General features: G+C 40.0%; 1 protein-coding gene across 1 annotated transcript in view; it reads left to right on the forward strand.

Moving 5' to 3' along the window:
* The first annotated feature begins 626 nt into the window (after positions 1 to 626).
* Positions 627 to 20,103, forward strand: part of NDST4 (N-deacetylase and N-sulfotransferase 4) — a 182,127-nt gene continuing 162,650 nt past the window's right edge. Inside the window, exons 1-2 of the mRNA XM_006269625.3 lie at positions 627 to 1,056; positions 2,625 to 2,734. The gene's annotated coding sequence lies outside the window, so the exon portion shown is untranslated. The remainder of the gene's footprint in view (positions 1,057 to 2,624; positions 2,735 to 20,103) is intronic.

Consider the following 20,103-nt stretch of genomic DNA (forward strand, 5'->3'; position numbering starts at 1 on the left):
CTGGTTGAAAAGGATTGAAAAGTTGATCAGTAATTTATGCTTTATGTTGGCTATACCGCTTCTGCTATATGAAAATCAGCTTTTCTCCTCTTAGGTTGTCCTAGCTATCTTCTAAATTCTGCACTGGGGAGGGTGAGAGCCAGCTGTCTGATGCAGGTGTGATTCTCCTGTTCTACTTTCCACATTCATGTTTCTTTCACCTGCCGGAGACATATTCTTTCCAGGAAATTCACCCTTTAAACTTTTCATTTTTCCCTCATTTGAGTTGCACCTTCAGGTGTGGGTGTCAGAAGCTACAATAGTATTTCCCCCCCTGCATTTAACAAAACCAGGTTGTAAAAGAGGTGGGCCAACTGTACAATGACAGATTATGCAAATCTTCCAGGAGCATCTAATCAATCACTGTGGTGTGAGAGGAATGCAGCTGATCTCTGAATTAGCTTCTATTGGAATGTATTCATGTGTAACATCCCACTGTCTGAATGACATCACAACAGTTTCTAGTCCTTGAAAGTCTTGAGGTTGATTAGCTGAAGGAATTGGCTGTTTCTGCCAATCATAATCCTGCAAAGACGCTGTTATAGTTCCGTAGATATGAGAGAAAGGGAGAGGGAGACTGACTACAGCTAAACAAGAAGCACAGCAGCACAGCTCTAGCAGCAGCAGTAGTAGCAGGAGCAGCTGGTATTCGGGTGATTAAATAGTTCTCATAGCCTTTTTGCTGTACTCTGACTGCTCCCTGGTGTAATTCCCATGTCCAAGAAGGAAGCTGCATTTTAACGGTGTGCTGAACAGAGGTTTGAATCATTCCAGCTGGCTGCTTGTTTTGAAAAGGACAGTGTATGTCTAAATAAAATGTGACTGTGCTGGAAGAGTTCAGTTACTAGGGGCTGGAGCAACCGGAGTCTTCCCAGGATACTGTTCAGGCAGCTGGTATGAACTGAAAACTCTTTCCTAGTTTACCTGGAGCCAAGTGAAGAGATATGTATCGTGGATGTCTCATTCCCTTATGCTAGACAAACTCAAGTGAAAGGACTAGAGGAATTTCTTCTTTAGGTAAGCTGTTATTCAGTTTGTGCACATACTCGTTCATGAACCTCTAGCTTTCCGTGTATGTCCATACATTATACACATGCAACACATGCATGTGTGTGTGTGTGTGTGTGTAAACTTGAATAAATTTATAGATATGAATAAATGTATATATAATGTATTCATATATGTGGTTTGCAAATTGTATGCAAAGGAACAAGTTGTATACCAAAAAAATGCTTTATGAAGCTGTCTTTAAGAGATGTGGATTTTTTTTCATTTACAGTTTAAGTTTTTATCTGCTATGCTTACGTGTAAGTGCTGCAAATGTAAATAGCTGTGTGTCCACTGAGTACTGAATACCTGCCTGTCTGAATGTATAAAAAAGACACAGAACTTGAAATGCTGGAAGTTACGATGAGAAAAGGAATAAGTGACAATCCTCCTGAAGTTGTTCTGAATGCTTTGCTTGTATTGGGTAGCAAACAGTATGCAAAGCTAAGCATAACAAACAAATAAAAAATGCCAGTGTGAATACATTGCATGGTAATATATTAAAACTGTAACATGTAAAGTACTTACTATGGTAACTAATTCAGAAGGAACCCAAGATCTACAGATTTGTTCTGTTACAGTAGTTTGGTATCCAAACAACATCTGTCTGCAGCATTTAAAGCAGCATGAATGTTTATTGTGTGCAAGTACAGATTGTTATAGCTAGCAAGAAAAAAAACAAAGAGCTTGAAGAGTAAATGTGTAGTGCCATTGAGTTAGAATGTGAACAAGACAGTATAACATCTTTATCTTTCATCTGACACAGTGGCTCCAAGCCACTGCTGTTGGGAATAAACACTCAAAGGAGAAATATTTGTACAAATGATTAAGTCTCTGCCTACAAACACTATAACTTAATAGTACCAAAAAAGTCAGTCACTTTGAAGAATTATGTATGGTCTCATATACTCTATATACTCTGATATCCTCATATATTCCTGTATCTTTATTTGACAAGTTTAGTAGTTTACCATAGTTCAATTACTCTCAGTTCAGTTTTCCAGTATTTAGTCATAGTGAATAGAATCTTACTTTGTGCTTAGTCCCATTAGACCCTATTGGACTAGTCATAAAACAAAGTAGTATTAATTGTGAATAGAGGTATCAGAATCTGGCCTTTAAAATATAGCAGGAGATATACATCTCCATTTTAATAATCTATATTGTCTTCTTTTAATGGCAAGTAATTTGGGCCCGGGTTAATAACATCTTTTTTCTTAGTGCCATTACCATGTGCTTCTCTCATCTTGCCTTTGCATGTCTGTACACTTTCACCCAGGGTATTTTATTATCAGCTTGAGACTTTCAGAGGCACTTTCTAACTTGCTTCCTCAAATGCTACTCAAAAGAAAGCTAATTCTGGAGGGGAAAAAAATCAAGACTTTGCCAAGTTTCACTTAACTCTCAGGAGGTTTTTGGCTTTCAGGTTTCTTCTGAAGTTCATCATTTGAAACAATCTAATCCATTTGATTGGCTATCTTTTATAACTGTCCAGGTACAAAAGTTTTAATGATTGTGTATTTTGTCCTCTTTCCTAGGAATACAGCCATTTCTTTGATTTGCAAATATATATTAGTGTCTTCAGAGGGCAAACCAGTCACATCTTGATGCCAAGGTGGCACTAGCTATTTCTTTGGAAGGCTACTGAGTAAGTGCTCTTTATACAGTTACCATGGTTGGAGTGAAACAAAGCCAGGGAATTAGATTTAAATATAAATAGAAAACGTGAATCACAGACCACTTGCATATAATTAACTCAGCTTTCTATCCAAATTAAATGTTAACCTCCACTGCAAAGTTCTGGTAACTCTCATTAAAACTTTATGGATGTCTAGATAATATGATACCTATTATATAGCTCTGTGTAACAGCATGGATTAGACTTAGTTCATTTGATGGTATTTTGAGAATCATAATACTGAGCTGATCCGGAATTCAACTATCATTCTGTGTGAGTGAAAGATCAAAAATGCTAATAGCAAAGACCATTTATTTCAAACCTTATATTACAGGAATCATCATTTCAGTGGCATAATGAATTCCATTATAAAGAAAACATGTTAATAGATTACAAGCTCAGGGTAATAAATATCAGAGAAAAGTTACTAGCAAGCAGTGTCCATCAACTGGAAGTTAGGTAAAAGTGAAAAAAAACCCCCAGGATTTGAAGAACATAACTGTGAGCAGCTAAAAACATATTTCTTATTTATTTCATTTTTGTGATTTTTGTTTCTCTAGAGACACTAATAGGAAAGTGTATCAACAATCTCTTAACCATAAATATGAGATAAAATAGCCATCAGAATCTCTTTCAATTAATCAAGTTCTCATGTACATGTTATGTAGACACATGCTTTTGTGACTGCTATATCACCCATTGCAATGTGCATGCTGCTGTTCCTTTTATCAAATGTGGAAACTGCTCCTTTTCATAATGTTAAAATGCATATCTAACTTTTGGAGAGTTATTATACAAACTCCTTGTTTGCTTTCTAAACATGTAAAATGATAAATATTTCAAGCATCATTTTGGATAGATTGAAGAAGCAGATTATTTGGACTTCCGCAGAAAGCTATATTTATTTTCTAAAGGTCAGAACATGAACTAAATGTGAGTTTGGGGTGCTCAGAACCTCCTTACAGGATCAGGTGTTTTGCTTTTACCTTAGCCTGCACACACTGAAGAGCAGAGTCTAATCTGTCTATTTGAAAAGTCATTGACTTTCTTGTTTCTGAATCTAGGAAGCAGTTGTGGTACCTTAGATAAGAAAGGCAGCACATTAGTGACTGGCTAGGATCCAACACTGGGAGGCTGTGTTTCAAGAAAGTATGTCTTCTGTGCTGGAATTCATTTAGAGTATTATTGACAAGGGGGAAAAAACACCCTATCCTATATATAAGATTTCTTTAAAGTCTCAAAAGCAAGTATTTTTAGGGTGCTGTTAGTAGACAAACTGCATAGTTGGGATAAAGTTAAACAAGCTTTCAAATGTAGGGCATTCTTCACCCTCACATTTGAAGGCTTGTCTAACTTTATCACAACCATGCAGTCGGGCCAATAAAAAATATCACCCCCCAGAAATCCTTGCCTCTCGTATAATTCCTGGACCAACATGGCTACAACACCACTCCAATACTACCATTTAAAGTCTGAAGAATTCTCATACAGTGATAGTAAACCATTATTTTCCTACTACCAAGATATCAGTCAAATAAAATGTCTCAGTTTATACAGAAGAAAACCACCTAGGATAGGACTTCTCATCAGAAGAAAAGGTTTCATTATTATTAGTGTTTTAATGGTATTTTGACCTATAGGGAGATGGAAGAAAATGAAATTACACAGTCCAATACAAAACATTTGCTATTGCTGCTGTTAATAAAAATAATGATACTAAGGATATAAGAGACTCCTCTAAGGAAACTACTAATAATACTATTTGAATGGTTATGCTACTAAATGACATGGTAATAGCAAAATACCATAAAGAACATGTCAATATTTGAGTAAGCACGTCATTTAAATCAAAAGTAGTATGATGTATGGGTGCTTTACTTGGAGAGTGGCAGGGAAATGCTTAAATCTCTACACCTCCCCTTGGCTATAGGAAGGCCCACAGGTGCCTGCTTCATGTACATAGATTTGAAGGGCCAGCTGACAGGAATTAGCTAACTGTCTCTAGGGTACTACAGGAAGGATGTGTCCTGGAAACATAGGGTTGAGCATGCCAGGAAAAGTTAGGGTGAGTGGGTTGCTTCTACACTTCAGAGTTTTGCATTTAACTTGATTCAGTTAGCCTGAATTTATGGGTTGCCATTTGATAGTTAAAGCATTCATAATTATTTCCTTCTTTACATTTGATTCTCAGTTGGTGCATCTACACGTGCACTTTACTGCGGAGTTGCGTAATTAGCTCCACAGTAAAGCATCACCGTCTACCTGTGCAGCAGCATTAGGCCACAGTAAAGTAATTAACTCTGCTCTAGGATAATACTTCCTGGGACAAGTACTACCCTATGGTGGAGTTATTTATTTCACCACACTGCATGTATAGATGATGACGGGGACTGGTTGGGTCACAAGCATGCTATAATGGGAGGGAGTGCCTGCTGACTAGCCCCACACTGTAGCACCCTTGTGCCCCAGCCAGCAGCGCACTGACTTGGGGTGGAGCAGCTCTTACCTGACAGTCTGACCCCTGGGGCTCCCTGCTAGCCAGGGTTGTGCCGCCTTGGCTCAACGTTCTGCATTCCCAGGCACACGTGTAAAGGCTCCACCTAGAGTTTAACCAGATTTTATTCAGCTGTGCTAACTGCAGGTGTAGATGCTTCTAGTGTCACTAGGAAATAGACTACAAAGGTGTTTAATACTGCAGACGCAGGCAACATCTTCCTTCTTCTGACCCTATCTAGGAATAAGAGGAGGCGTTTGGTTATAAATATAGCTTCCTCAGGTTAAAATGTCATAAAAGCAAAACATACATTTAGCAGTTTGAGATCTGTATGCATACATTGGCTGCTATGTTGTCCTGTATCATAATCTGACCATAGACTGACAAAGTGCATAATTACTTATATTTTTGTAGAACTTTATCACTATCTGGGGTGCTGAAATTAGAGAAATGTATTTAGGATGTACTTCTGCTACTTTATAAGCAAGAAAAAAGAACAAGAAATAAAGTGTCAGCACAGTAGCAACACGTGGGGTGGGGAATAGAGGGTATCCTATCAGGGTATAATTACTGTATAACTTCCAGGAGCATGGTAGAAGATGTCTTCCAGGTTGATTTTGCCCCTAAGTGTGGACTTACAGTTTACCACTGGCCAGTCTTTAGCCTTACACACATTTGCTCCCAAGGACGTGTACTACTCAAAAGTTACTAACATATCCCTTTGAGCACTGTACACAGGGCATCCGCTCCTGAGTTTGCAAGATGTCTCTTGTCCTGGATATGTCTCTACCCATGAGTTTCAACCCCTGCTGTGCCAGGCTATCAGTGTAGGGGCTGGCTTTAGAACTTTATATGCAAAAGTTTTTCAGAGCAATTTAAATCCTGCTAGCCTGGAGACAGGTTTCTACTTAGAAATTAAAGCCTGTCAATCATGATGTATATGCCTGCATCCCCAATTCACTGCCAGGGAGTTGTAAATAACTGTTTGGCACAGAATCTGTGATTCATGACAGAAAAAGCCAGACTTCACTGACTGGCAGCATGAGCGTCTCGAAGCATTGCTTGCAACGTATTATTTTGTACTGTGATTGTTAGCACCTGCTAAGTCCATATGGATTTAGCTACATTTTTCAGGGCAAATTTTGGATAAAAGAAGATAACACAAAGGTATGCTGTATGAGATATGAAACCAAATTTCTGAATGTTTTGGGTCTTAAAAGTACTTTCATTACCACAGCTCCTGGAAAACTGTATTCTATTTACCTATATTTTCTTGCTGTAGGAGGGGGTAGGACCTTTTCTTCATTACCAGACAATAAACTACCTATAGTGCCATTATAATGACTTATATATTCCATCTTAAATAGGATCCTTATGTGCATATACATAGTTTGCAATTCTGTACTGCAGAAGACACTTTATAAATCAATAAGTACTAATATAATAACACATTGTCAGCAGTTAAGGTTCCAAACTGGTTTTGAGTTTCTGTAGGATTGGTATAAAGTCCTATCCTAAGATCTGGCTGTATTGATGATGTGGGGTGGTGGGAACAGGAGGGAAAGGATCTCATCTGCTGATACATACATTCAACCTAAGTTTTTTTTCCCCAGACTTGACTGTTCCCAGGGTTTTCTGCTGGGCCTATTATATATATATATTTTTGGAAGCAAAATCAAGGATCAAGACCCCCTATGTTAGGTAATGTGCATACACATAATAAAGAAGATAATGTTTGACTCTCAGAACTTTCTGTATCTGTCCCTAGTTGAATCTGTCCCACAGAGACACTCAAACCCACTTCTAGCATGGTTGGAACTAATGAGATTCAGATGCCAGCATGAGTCAGCAGTAATTATTCTGCATATTCAGGATTCTAACTAAAGTAGGTCAGAAAATGCTTTATTACTCTCAGAAAATTTTACTTTTAGGCAAAATATTGAAAACTGAAATAATTGGTCCTAAACCAGGAATATTTTGATTCTCAAAATGTCATTTCAGTGCCTCAGGGGATGTAGATTTGGTGTCTCACAATCTGAATTTTAGTCTGATTAGACTTCCTCGTCTAGGGTGCATGGTGGTCTCCTATCTTAGTGGTCACAAGTGGTACACCATGGGAGACTAAATCTAGCTGGGCAGCTTCTTAAATGGAGGAAACTGGGGACATGAAATAACTGAAATATAAGGCTAAGCAGGCTATGCAAATTGATCTTTTTAACAAAAAGCTTTCAGAATGATAGAAGTGCAAGTTTTCAATGGAATATTAACTTTTTTTTCAGGAAGCAAGTATTCTTTGTAGGGGAGAAAGGGTTTAGAAAAAAGCTCAACTTCCCTCTAATACAAGTAATCATGCTGATTTTTTTTTTTTTTTTTTTGACTAGCTCTACTTCCAGTCTTTGAATTTGGTATGACTCATCAGAAGAATCTTGAATTTGTATGCAGGTGCTTCAGACGTGCCATCTTGTCACTCATATAGTTGGCCAGTGAGATTCTAGTTTGGTCTTCACCTAGCTAAAAGTGACTTTTCTTATTTACAAAAAAAATTGCTTTACTTTCTTCACCAAAGAAAAACAATGAAGAATGTAGAGCACAGAAAATTTCTTGCACAGAACTTCTTCCATTTCCATCAGAAATCTCAGCAGAGATCTTCCATTTGATGTACTGACTAAAGTTACACTCCTACAGAACCCAGATTAACAGTAACAGAAATAAATACATGGAAACTGAAGTATTAATAATAGAAAGAAAAAAAAAAAACAAACAAGTAGCATATGTGCCATTTGGCTGCACGTGTTAAAATATGCAGTCTGCTTGGTTTTCTTGAAATGGACTGTTTTGAAGAAAAGACGATGTGCATTTGTCAAACACATTAAATCAAGATAATTTAGAAATACAAATTATGCTAAAATTATTTACAGGTAGTGCTCAAATGAGGTAGACACCCTTATCTCCATTTTACTCATGGGAAAAATTGAGATGAATAAAATAATTGACTTGCATAAGGCCAGTCAAGTAGTCACTTGCAAAGTTGGGGACAGGAAATAAAGTTCCTAGCTGGTACTCTATCAGTATTGGAGTGATGTTGTAGCGATGATGGTCCAGGAAATATGCAGGAGACAAGAACATTTTGGGGTGATATCTTTTATTTAGTCCAATAAAAGATAATTTCTCTCCCCCACCCCCCATCTTTGCTTCTCATATATTTTCTGGACCATCACACCTCCAATATCGCTCCAAAACCATCACAGCATTGACAGTATTAAAATTTGCCTTTTGCAAAACTGTCACATCATTGAGGGTATTAAAATTTACCTTTTGCATTAGAAAATCTACAACACAAAAAAAGAATCCAGACTACACGGCAACATCTTCTTCCTAAATTTGTGCAAGAAACATAACATCACCCCAATTTACCATCTGTAATCTCCAGATAACACACAACTTCAAACACGCAATACAACTCTGCAATAGAGTCTTGGAACTATACAGTTAGTCCAATAAAAAATATCACCCAAAAAATCCTTAACTCTGACTATCAAATAATTTTCTCTTAATAAGTGAACCACAGGCAATGAAAAAATAAGATATAGACAAAAAATTGTTTTAGCATTTTGCATTGTATAAAGCTTTCTTTAACAATGGTTTCTAATTGGAAAGGTGTGAAATACTTTAACATATAAAGAGAGACAGTCTGTTGGATACTGACATATTTTAATACATTACAAATTTTTATATTCTTACTGCCCAGATCAGTTTTACAGACAATTGTAATACTTACACCCACGGGAGGTAAGCTTTTACATCTGAAAGAACTGAAAATAGGAACAAAGGGCCAGAATTTGTTGACAGCCCAAAAGGCAGCCTTGAATCTAGTGTAATATTATCACCCTGAACTAAATTGTTTAAGTATTCATTGAAAATACATGTAGAGAGACATAATGTGACCTTAACTTTGTGCTCAAAACAACATCATGAAGATAATATTAAATGTTAGATAGAAGCCATTATATTCCAAATAAGATTAAAACCATGGGTTTGATTCTCCTTTTATTTAGATTATTGTCAATTAACATCCAAAAGAGTTACAGGAATGGAAAACTGCTATGAAAGATAGATTGAGTCTTTGATTCATTCTAATATAACCAAAGTATGCAACATCACCCCTGTTTGAAATCTACAATACTTTGGCAAGATAGAATGGACAAATTGTTGGCTCCACTTATTTCCTCATTGGGCTGTTCCTTAAAATAGCCTTAAAATACAAGTTGAGGTTTCTCCTAGCTAGCCCTATATAAGCCTTTCCTGCCCCATCAAATCCTAGGAGAGAAAATGTGTCACATTACAGTAGGGAGAAGTTGGGGGCAAGGCTACACTGTGTTCCTGTCGCAGGGCACCTCGGTGCTCCTGCTCCTAGAGAGGAGAAACTGCCAGGGGGAAAGAGCGAGCCCTGGCAGAACATAGCCGCAGCTGGGGGTTGCCAGGGTAACGAGCACAGCTGCAGGTTGCCAGGGCAACCGATAAGGATCAGCTGGCCAGAAGGGGGCAGGGCCTGGCCCTTATAAAGCCCAGGGCTGAGGCTAGGTTAGCAGTTCTCTGCCAGCAGCTGGAAAGGTAGGAGCTCTCTCGGCCAAGAGATGGGCAGAAGCCTGATGGCCAGTACAGCTCATGAGAGCTCCGAAGGTTGGAGTAATGGTGCTAAGTTATAGCCAGGCGGCTTACTTTGTAGTGGCTAGGTGCCATAGGTTTTAGTTGTAGCCAGGAGGCTTGCAGTATGTGTTGTGGTTGTTTATTACACCGGAGGTTTGGGTGAGGCTGTAGGGGTTGGAGGAGGCCTCATAGGTACCCCATAAGGGTGGGGTGCCCTAGTGCCAGTGAGGGCGCAGTCTAGCGCCGAGAGGGTGCATTATCCTCATAGGGGGGCTCACGGAGTGCGAGAACCCCGGTACCAGTGAAAGCGCAGCGCCAGTGCAGGCACAACTGGCAGTGAGGAGTGCAACCAGTGGGTTGTGGGTGCAACCAGTGGGTTGCGGACGGGGAACAGAGACCCTGGGTTGTGTGCAGGGTACAGAGACCCCAGCCCCAGAGAGAGAGGCGATTTTTATCAGGGAGCCCAAGGTGGGCACAGCGAGCCCCAAAGAGGGGGAGCGCCATATTGGTCTACTGAGGAGCCCAAGGTGGGCACGGCGAGCGCTAAAGAGGGGGAGTGCCATATTGGACTATTGAGAAGCCCAAGGTGGGCATGGCGAACCCCAAAGAGGGGGAGCGCCATATTAGGAAGCCCAGGACGGGTGCAGCAGACGCCAGCAAGGGTGTCACTTGTGGGGTGCATAGACCCCAGCCCCAAGGAGGGGTGATTACTGAGGAGCCCGAGAGGGGTCACACTGAGGAGCCCTAGAGCAGGGCGATTATTGAGGAGCCCGAGAGGGGCAATATCTAAGGAACCCAGGACAGGAGTAACGAACCTGGTAACAGGCTAGCACTGTGAAAAACCCAGGACAAGGGCAAGGTGCTGCGGTTGTCCCTGGCAGAAGGGGATAGCAGCACGGTGAGCCCATACCAGAGAGGGTAACAGGGTGGTGGGCTTAAAGGACCGGAGACTCACTAGGGAGTTCTGTAGCAGGCTGGGTTATTTTAGGGAAGGCCCAGAGCGGGCTTGATGAGAGTCCCAGTGAGGGGCTATATATCAGAGGAGACCTGGGGAGAGAGTAATGAGGGCGGGGTGCTGCGGTTGTCCCTGAGGAGAGGGGATAGCAGTGCGGTGAGCCCGGAGCGGGCTAGGTCACAGAGGAGGCCCGGGAGAGCGGGTGTGTAGTTTGATCCAACAACGTCTTTCACATCAGCGAGGCTTGGGGCGTGGTATTAGGGGTGGTAGGAGCCACGCGCAGCCCATAAGGCTAGGGTGCCTGGGGAGCACCCGTCATACCGGGAGACCACAGGAGTCCAGGAACACACAGGGACAGAGGTCCCAAGTAGCCGTGCCCAGGGAGTCATACTCAGCCTCCCGAACCTACTGAACAGCAAAGACGTGGCGGGCGAGAATAAGAGGGTGCCTTGGGCCGGCCTTGACAAGGAGCGAGGGACCTCGAGGAGATCACGGCCCTCCTAAAGGACTCCACCGTGACAGTTCCATTAAACTTGACTAAACGAAGGACCATTTGTTGTCCATCAATGAATGTTAAAGCTTCCCTGAGCTTTAATTTTCACTGTGGAAAGAATCTTCCTCTGGCCCTCCAACACACTTTGGAGTATAGCCTGACAAGCTTTTATCTAATTTTCCTGAGGACATGCATGACTATAAGAATGCATATGCAAAGCTTTCACTGTCTTGGTTTCAGTAATCCTGGTCCATAGTGACAACAGGTTGTTGCTACTGGACAAAATAGCCTTTATCTAATAAGTTAATGGCCTCAGACTAGGATGTAACCAAATGAGGCCATCCTTGATACTGGTACTTGTAATTGGGTATATGTACCACAAAACAGATTATAGAGTGAATACGTTGTCCATGGAAGGCAAGGTTCTTTGGGTAGATGTGATATCTTTTATTAAACCAACAGAGTAGTTGGGGGGGGGGGGAATCAACTACTCAGTTGGTCTAATAAAAGATATCACATCTGCCCAAAGAACCTTGCCTGCCTATGTCCTTAGACCAACACAGCTACAGCCAAAAACCTAGCTACATTGTCCATGATATACAGCAGGAGGTTTTTCAGTAGTCACCCATAATGGGACATGTTGCTAGGTATAGGTCATTAAACAAGAGAAAATCTGCAAATAAGACTTGATGAGTCATTAAGCAGGGAATAAGAGAAGAAAGCTGAGTACATATTGCTGAGTACATAAAGGCTCTAAAGCTGAGTCTTCATAATATTCAAAGTGGATATATTGTACATATTGTGCATTCTATTTATACTGAAACCAAAAGACTGTTTACTCACCTGGAGTGGAGAAAGGAACTCCTTCCTCATTGTTGTATTAGAAACTTTCATAAAGGAAAAAAGTGATTATTTTTTTTTTTTTCAGTAATAACCAGGAAAATCTGTCAATCCTTAGGAAAATTCCAGAATAAATACAAAGAAATTTGTAGTTACTCAGAGGCTATTAGAAGCATAAGTAATACAGTTCTTCTTCTTTTTTGTTAACTTTAATACATGACTCATTGTATCATCAAATCATGATAAATCATCAAAAAAACAGGGTATATGGATAAACTAGTGCTGCTTTTTGAAACTCAGCATTTGCATTACCTGACTTTTGGGATTTTTAAGTTGGCAATGATAGTGTTGCATTAAAACAGGCCTCCTAATTGAATTAATAAAGTAAATCGTACAACAAAAATGTGATTGTGTTGACAAAATAATTAAAACAGTAGCTAAAGACAGCACAGTAGGCATAATATATTTGGATTTAGCAATGCATTTGAAAACATATCTAACAAAACATTTGGAAAAATTAGAATAAAAGAAAATTAAAGTTGGAAGGGATCTCAAGGGGTCACCTAGTCCAAGCCCCTACTACAAGAAGGATCAATCCTATCTAAACCTTGTCATCCAAGTGTTTGCCTAACCTGTTGTTAAAAACTCCCAAGGATGGAGAAATCACAATCTGTCTTGATAATCTGTTTGAGTGCTTAAACACCCTCATACTTTAAACAGTCCTTCCTAATATCTAGCCTAAATTTCTTCTGTTGCTATTTAAATCCAGTCCCCTGCAACAACAGAGAATAGTATATTTCTGGGCTCGGTAACCCCCGGCGTGGGTGCCAGAGCATGACATGTGAAGGCATTGTGTTTGGTATGTGCACCTTGGGCTAGATGGTGAAGAAGGGTTACCACAACAATGATAGGGTCCCTCATGACTCCCTCCATCATCTGCTCCTGGTACATCAACATCTTACAAGTCAAGTTTGCAGGTGTTTTTGGCACTCTGTCCAAAAACATTGCTGACCCCTGGTATATCTCCATCTTTTTTCTAGTCACCCTTCATATATTTGTTATCAAAGCCACCTTCAATTTTCTCTTTTCTAGACTAAGTAACCCCAGTTCTTCCAAACTTTCCTTATACATGAAATTAATTTCATTTCCACTGAATAACTGAAACATGGATGGAAAAGTGGCTGAAGAGCCAGGAAACTATATCATAAAACTGTTTCATTAGAAATGGTTGCTCAGAGGCTGGAGTTAAGATTAGTTTTATTCAATAATTTCACTCAGAAAGAACAGATATATGATAAGAAACATAATAATTCAATCTACAGATTATTTTTAAACATCAGTGAAAATGGAGAAGTAATGTACAGGATCTGATGCTACAGTCACTGTAGAGTCAGTGGTTCTACTTCAGGTTCTATTGCAGGCTTTTTAAATCATATTTGTACAAGACACTTAGGTCTAAAAATAGACATAGCCACCTAAATATCTTAAGTATATTTTGGCTTTATTTGCTCACTTGTAAGTCATAGATGACAATATTTTTCTATTTCATGTAGATGGTGTAAGGTATTCGTAAAACAAGTGGACATTGCTAGATGGAAGGCAACAAGTTACTCTGTTGCATCTGCTGGTTTGGTGGTTCAAAGGTTTGAGACAGATTATCAGTTACTAATCACTTTAAAGGAGTTTACTTGAATTGCTCAGGAAATGGCTTATATTAAAATCAGTGAGAGACTTACCTAGTCTAGGGATTAAACCAACTTTTGTGTGAACATCAAGACTTATTTCTATATGAATTTACCTGCACAGCCATTTTATTATATATCAGCAAAGTGAAATTCTCTATTATTTGGTCCTGCTGATACTACATATAGATTACTATTCTCATTTCTACACACTTGTTTACCTGAAATTCATATTAAATCAACTAGGCTAGAGATCAGGAAAGAAGAAAAATTATAACTAAATATTTCACAACTTGGCCTAGAAAAATTAAGGATGCAGGTAACCATCAACAACTGGTGAAAAAGTAATAGAAACATCAAAAAAATATTGTTAAATATGTGTGATCCAAAGGGTAAAGGGATTGTGTAAGTTGTGGGGTCAGGAATAGTACATATAAACTTAAGTTGAACATCAAGAAGCTTTCCCCAAAAATGATAAAAGATCCATCATTTGAGTTATTTTAAACTAGCTGCAAAAGTGCAGTGGGGAACAATCCCACATTGGCAGACTGACTGGAGAATGTGCTAGAGTCTGTCAAGCTAGAATTGTGCATGTTTTCAAGTTATATTTTCAGGAAAATAAACCCAACATCAGCCTCTATGAGAATACTGTTCCTCAGCTTACTGATAGACTTTTGCAGAAGTCTCCTTTCCATACACCAGGAATTTCAATGCACAACTCTCCTTAGTGCTGATTATAGTTACCTGTCTAAATGCATCGATGAAGAAAAAGAAAAGGCACCTTGATGAGTCAGCAGCTGCAGATTAGTTATGAGTTAATGAGAGAGAACCATAATTTGCTGACCAACTGTTATGACAGTGCAGTTAGAAGATGTATCAATGAAGCTGTGGCTTGTGATAAGCCGGTGCTGGACATTAGCATTTTTTTCAGAAATGATTAAAGGAGAAATATCAGGGAGAAATTTTATAAAAATCTTTCTCTAACCAGAAGTCCTTTATTTATTCATAGGAAAGGTATGACATAGTTTGTGACAAGGATAACATCTCACAACCATGCCATCAATATGCTTGAAACCAAATCTGAAGGGACCATCTGAGGGATGGGTCTGATAATAGTATGACCATCTTTGGTCATGATTTTATGATGGCGCCCACTGACATTTTCAGTATGACAAACTATTATCTTTGCATGTGCCAGTAAGCATCCATCAGATGATACTAGATTTTGGCTATTAACAATGCAGGGGTAGATCAGGAGGAGGTGCAGTGACACAGTCACACACTTCCCTTTGGCTGTGCCACATGTCAGTCCTTAGCGCAGGGTCTGTTTAGAACTCCTCCTTTCCTATGGTTCCTGAGCACAGTATATGAGTGCTGCCACTCCTCTTCTCCTTTCTATTGCTGCTGAATCCAACAGAAAGAGGAGGGAGATGAAGGACAGACAGTAGCAGTGCTCTCACCCCCTGGGCTCCAGAGCCATGTGAAACTCATCAACTGGTGAGCTGAGCTCACTACACATGCATGGCACAGCCAAAAGTGTGTGTGTGCGCGCGCGCGCGTGTGTGTGTGTATGTGCGCGCGTGCACGCGCGCGTGTGTGTGTGTATTGGTGCATGCACATGTGCATCTGTTCCTGTATCTGCTACTGAAGCAACGTAGAAATGAAAAGATCTGTAGTATTCTTCAGGTGCATCTACATGTGTGCTTAGCTGTGCAATAGACTAATTAGCTGTGGTGTAAAGCTTCACAGTCTACATGTATGACACTATTAGACTACAGCAAATGAATTTTTGCTGCCTTAATATAGTACCATTGGGACTGGGTTATCTTATGGTGGCAAAAATAACTTCACCTAAATGCACATGGAAACACTGACCCTGGTATAAATTGCACCCAGTTAGTCCAGCCAGCAGGGAGACAGACCCCTGCCTGCCACCTAGCCACACAGCTCTGTTGTTTCATTATTCTCATGCCACAGCCAGCCCCTTTGCTACCCAATGCCATGACCCAGAGCCTGGGGCTGACCCCCTGAACCTGCTGCCAGGGCAGGGCTGCTCCACCCCAGCTCAAACTGCTACAGTCCTGGGAACATATGTAGACACTGCACTCAGAAGCCATTAGCTCGGGTGCAGTTTGTTTATTGCTTTGAATTAATTGAACATTTAGATGCATCCTTTGTCTTTCATTGTCACATATATTAACTCAACACCCCCCCCCCCACACACTTCCCCTCTAATCTGAACACATCTTTTAGCAGTATTTCCCACGGGCAGGATTTTTCTGTTGTTTTGACAATGTTCTGAGTAAGCTCTAAAAGTATATGAAGAATTAGAGCTACTGAAAATTAGGAAGTGGAGTCATAGGGCACATCCAGACTAGCAGAAACATGCAATATGCAGCACCGTAGACTCATCTGTGGAACCACATACTGCATGCACTGCACATGCAGGCATTCCCTGTGCTGCTAATTTGCAGCACAGGGTGGGGGTTTACACCAGGAGATCTCAGTGTCAAAAAACCCCACAACTATAAAAAGTGGGGTGGCAGATGCCACCCGAAACTGGAGCCTGGCTGGCTGGAGCCACACCGTGGCTGCCAGGCAGGCTCTTTGCTGCCAGATCACTTGTGGCTGCAGCCCCAGAGGACCCCAGGATTAGTTTAAGATTAAGTCTTCTGGGGCCAGCCCAGGTGTTCCCCTACCTCACTTGGGGTAACGTGCCACACACCAGAGCACCTATGCACAGGTGTTTCCCAAGGACAAGTAGCAATGGCACATATTGGGCTGCTGCTGTTTGTCCCTGGGGAAATGCATATTCAAGCTCATAGAGATGTGCCCAAAAGGGTTAAGTGTTGGTTATTGGTTGTTTCTTGTTGGTCCAGGCATATAATCCTGGAAGTCATCATAAAGTCCACAAGTTTGTATCCATCTGTCATTACATAACACCTGCCACCATCTGTTTTTCAAAAATAGAAAAAATTGTATATTGACTCTGGACTCTCCAAATTGCTGAAAACAATTACTAAAATAGGAGAGACAAATTACAAATGGAGTATGAATTTACATAAGAAAAGCATAGAGAAGAAATAAGGATACCAGGACAGATCTTCAGCTGGTAGAAATTGTCTTAAGGAATCAATTGAAGGCAGTAGAGTCCCAATTTTAGCTGAGGAGCTGTCTATAGGCAATTTTTTTCGAATTTATGATGGTAAACTTATGGTCAGTCCTGAGGACATCAGTAGACTTTGCCAGCGAAGCCATTTTTTTAATAAAATGTCTAGACAAGTAGTTATGATTAAATCATAAAAAACATTGCTTTGGATAAGAATCTAAAAATTCAGGTGCATATCTGAAACTTATCCAAATTTCTTGGGCCTGGAAATTTCTCTTTTGTGAGATTTCTGGTACTGCCACATATAAATGCAGCTAAATCTAGGAAGACTGGATTCCAAGAAAAATTAATTGTAAATTTAGTTTGAATTTCTGATACTATTCCGAAAAGAGTAGATGAGTGTTTTTCTTTTACTCACATTGGTTCACTTGTCTTAGTATTGAACTAATAGACAGCAATCGGGGGGTTTTGTCTAAAGATGGAAATGTAAGTACTTTTTAAATCATGAATCTCATATGAACTGGGTTTATGTAAGTTTAGGACCATACTGAAACAGGCAGAATAACTTCCACCAGACTTCTTTTGAGTTCAAGAAAAAGTTCATGCAAGTGCTTTCATTATTTTATATGCTTTTAAGTTCCAACCAGGATTGGACATTCTAAAATATTGTATGAAGATTATACCTCTGGAGTCTTTCCAAACCAGTTAGCCAGAACATCTTCCATAGAGTTATTACATTCTGTCATAGAATGGTGCCTACTTTGGTGAAACTGTCTGAACACATTTTGTGTCAATAAAGGATAGGAAAAACCCTCACTCCTTCCCACCTATTTTCTTTTTCTTGGTCCTTGGCCTCCTTCTCCAATTTGGGGCTGCCAAGGACTCAGGGGGCTGTGATAGTTTCCATGAATTCTTTACATCTCCAAGTAAGGAATTTCTGGGACTTCTGCTCTGCACTGCTGCTGCACCCCCTTTGGATCTACCCCTGCATTGTGAATTGAGTATAGTCCAACCCGAATAGCTGAAAGCTAGTATCATCTGACACATGCAAAGGTAACAGTTTGCTTCACTCACTTCTCAGAGCTATTTTTTTTTCCCTTGTGGGGGATATCTGTGTGAAATTAGACAAACAAAAATAACCTTAGAAAATCAAGGTCTATTAAATCCACACAAAAATAAACAAAAGATACAGATTCCTAAAGAGCTCTAGATCTATGCTGTTCCTTAGCTGCAACTGCCAATTAAAAAAAGGAAGAAAGAAAATCTTACAGATCATGAAGGAAAACCTCTCCCTGGAAGCCTCCTTTGATGTCTAGATACCAGCTCCTCTTTACTGTCCCCAGGACACACTTTTCAAGCTGTTGTTCAGATGGTCCAGACAGTTCAGACATGTCCAGACAGACCTCTTCTGATACAGGACAGTTATCCCAACCTTCTAAACCATTTTTCTTCAGTCACATATAGGTTAGGGCTAAAAAAAAATCACACCTTATTTACCAATACAGTGCTAACTGATTCTAGCTTATAAAACATTTTTTTTCCACAATGTACAAGCAATGTTACAATATTTAAATTGCTGGGTTCTATACCAAGCATCTTCAAAAACCTTCCATTTTAGTTTTCTATAAAATGTATCAGCAGAGAGAAATTGTTTTCTAGCGATCAAGTTAGAGTAAAACTTAAAACTTATCTTGTTTTCTTATCCACATCTACACCAGATGCTTGCTGTGCTCATTACTACTGTGCAGTGGCTCATTAGTACTGCACAGTAGCATCATGGGACAAAAACCATGACACAACACTACCACACAGTAGTAACTGTAGTCTACAGTTGTAACAAGCAGCAATAAGTGTCACCCAGAAGATGTGCAGGGACTTTACTGTGCAGTAATGGGCAGTCATTTAGTACTTGGGTATGCAAGTACTAAATGACTGTGCAGTAACAGCTACATAGTCAGCATCTTGTGTAGATGCAGCTGAGGTGAAATAACTTGCTTTTTAATACGTTTTAGGAAACCTGGATTCTCACCATAATTTTGGATCGGGATCTAAGGTTTGTGGAAGGAAGAAGAATGTATCTGAACTGAGGTCCAAAACAGGATTTCATCCTACAATTCTACATCAAGGATGAGCTTTAAGTCTCATGCCCCAGTACACCTGAATTTTAGGAGATCTGAAATCTGGATCTAATAGCTGGGAATTAATCATATCATTTGATTTTTAAAAAGGTTTATTTTAAACATTGTACACCTCAAAAATAGAATACCATGTTAGCATCTTAACTTGTAAATGCTTCACCATTGTATATCCTGTCACTGCCATCCTTTAATTGGGATGACTCAATCATTGTTAATAGGCTTTCATGGGTCTTGTTGACGCTACTGACTTTTCTGTTGTCACTTAAAATTCTTATTTTTTTTTGACAATTTAACAACAGCAGTAGTGTTGGTGTTCTTGCAGTTAAATGAGTAAAAAAGTCTTATTGCCAGGGTAACTTATTTTGTTCAGGGAACTGATATAAGCTACATCTTATATCTACATCTTACATTTTTGCTCTTTTGTTATGTAAGCTGAATATAGGGTGGAAAGAGATAATAGCTTAGTGTAACCATAAAAACTTTTATGGTGGCACAAAGTCCAAGTGAATAGATATCCATGTACCTTGTTGTGATGTATGCCCACAATTTTTGGCCACATAGTAAGTGGTATAAATTAGTTCCACTTTATGGTGCTAAATGTTTGTTAGGCTTATAGCAGGAAAGCATGGTCAGGCTATTTTTGTGCAGATAGGCACTCGTGGAGCTTCAGGAGCCCGGGGATTTCCGTTCTTATTCCAGGATACAGCCCCTGAAGTCCCAGGAGTGCCTGCTTGAGTCCCTTCATTTGGGATTCCCTGGGTACATATCAGCAATCCTGTGGGGACCCAGGGCTTAGACCTCCAATCAGTTGATTGGCAGTCACAGCCCCAGGGCTGTACCAGAGTGCTGACCTCACTTTGGTGTGGTCTCCAGAGCACACCTCTGTAAGCAGGAAAACCCTGTGGAATGGACTGCCCATTGTCCTCCAAGATCGATGGATGGGACAAGGCGAAAGGTATATTTCACACAGTGAAGTAGATC

The sequence above is a fragment of the Alligator mississippiensis genome, chromosome 2 (assembly GCF_030867095.1).
Source record: "Alligator mississippiensis isolate rAllMis1 chromosome 2, rAllMis1, whole genome shotgun sequence".
In the NCBI taxonomy this organism is placed as follows: domain Eukaryota; kingdom Metazoa; phylum Chordata; order Crocodylia; family Alligatoridae; genus Alligator; species Alligator mississippiensis.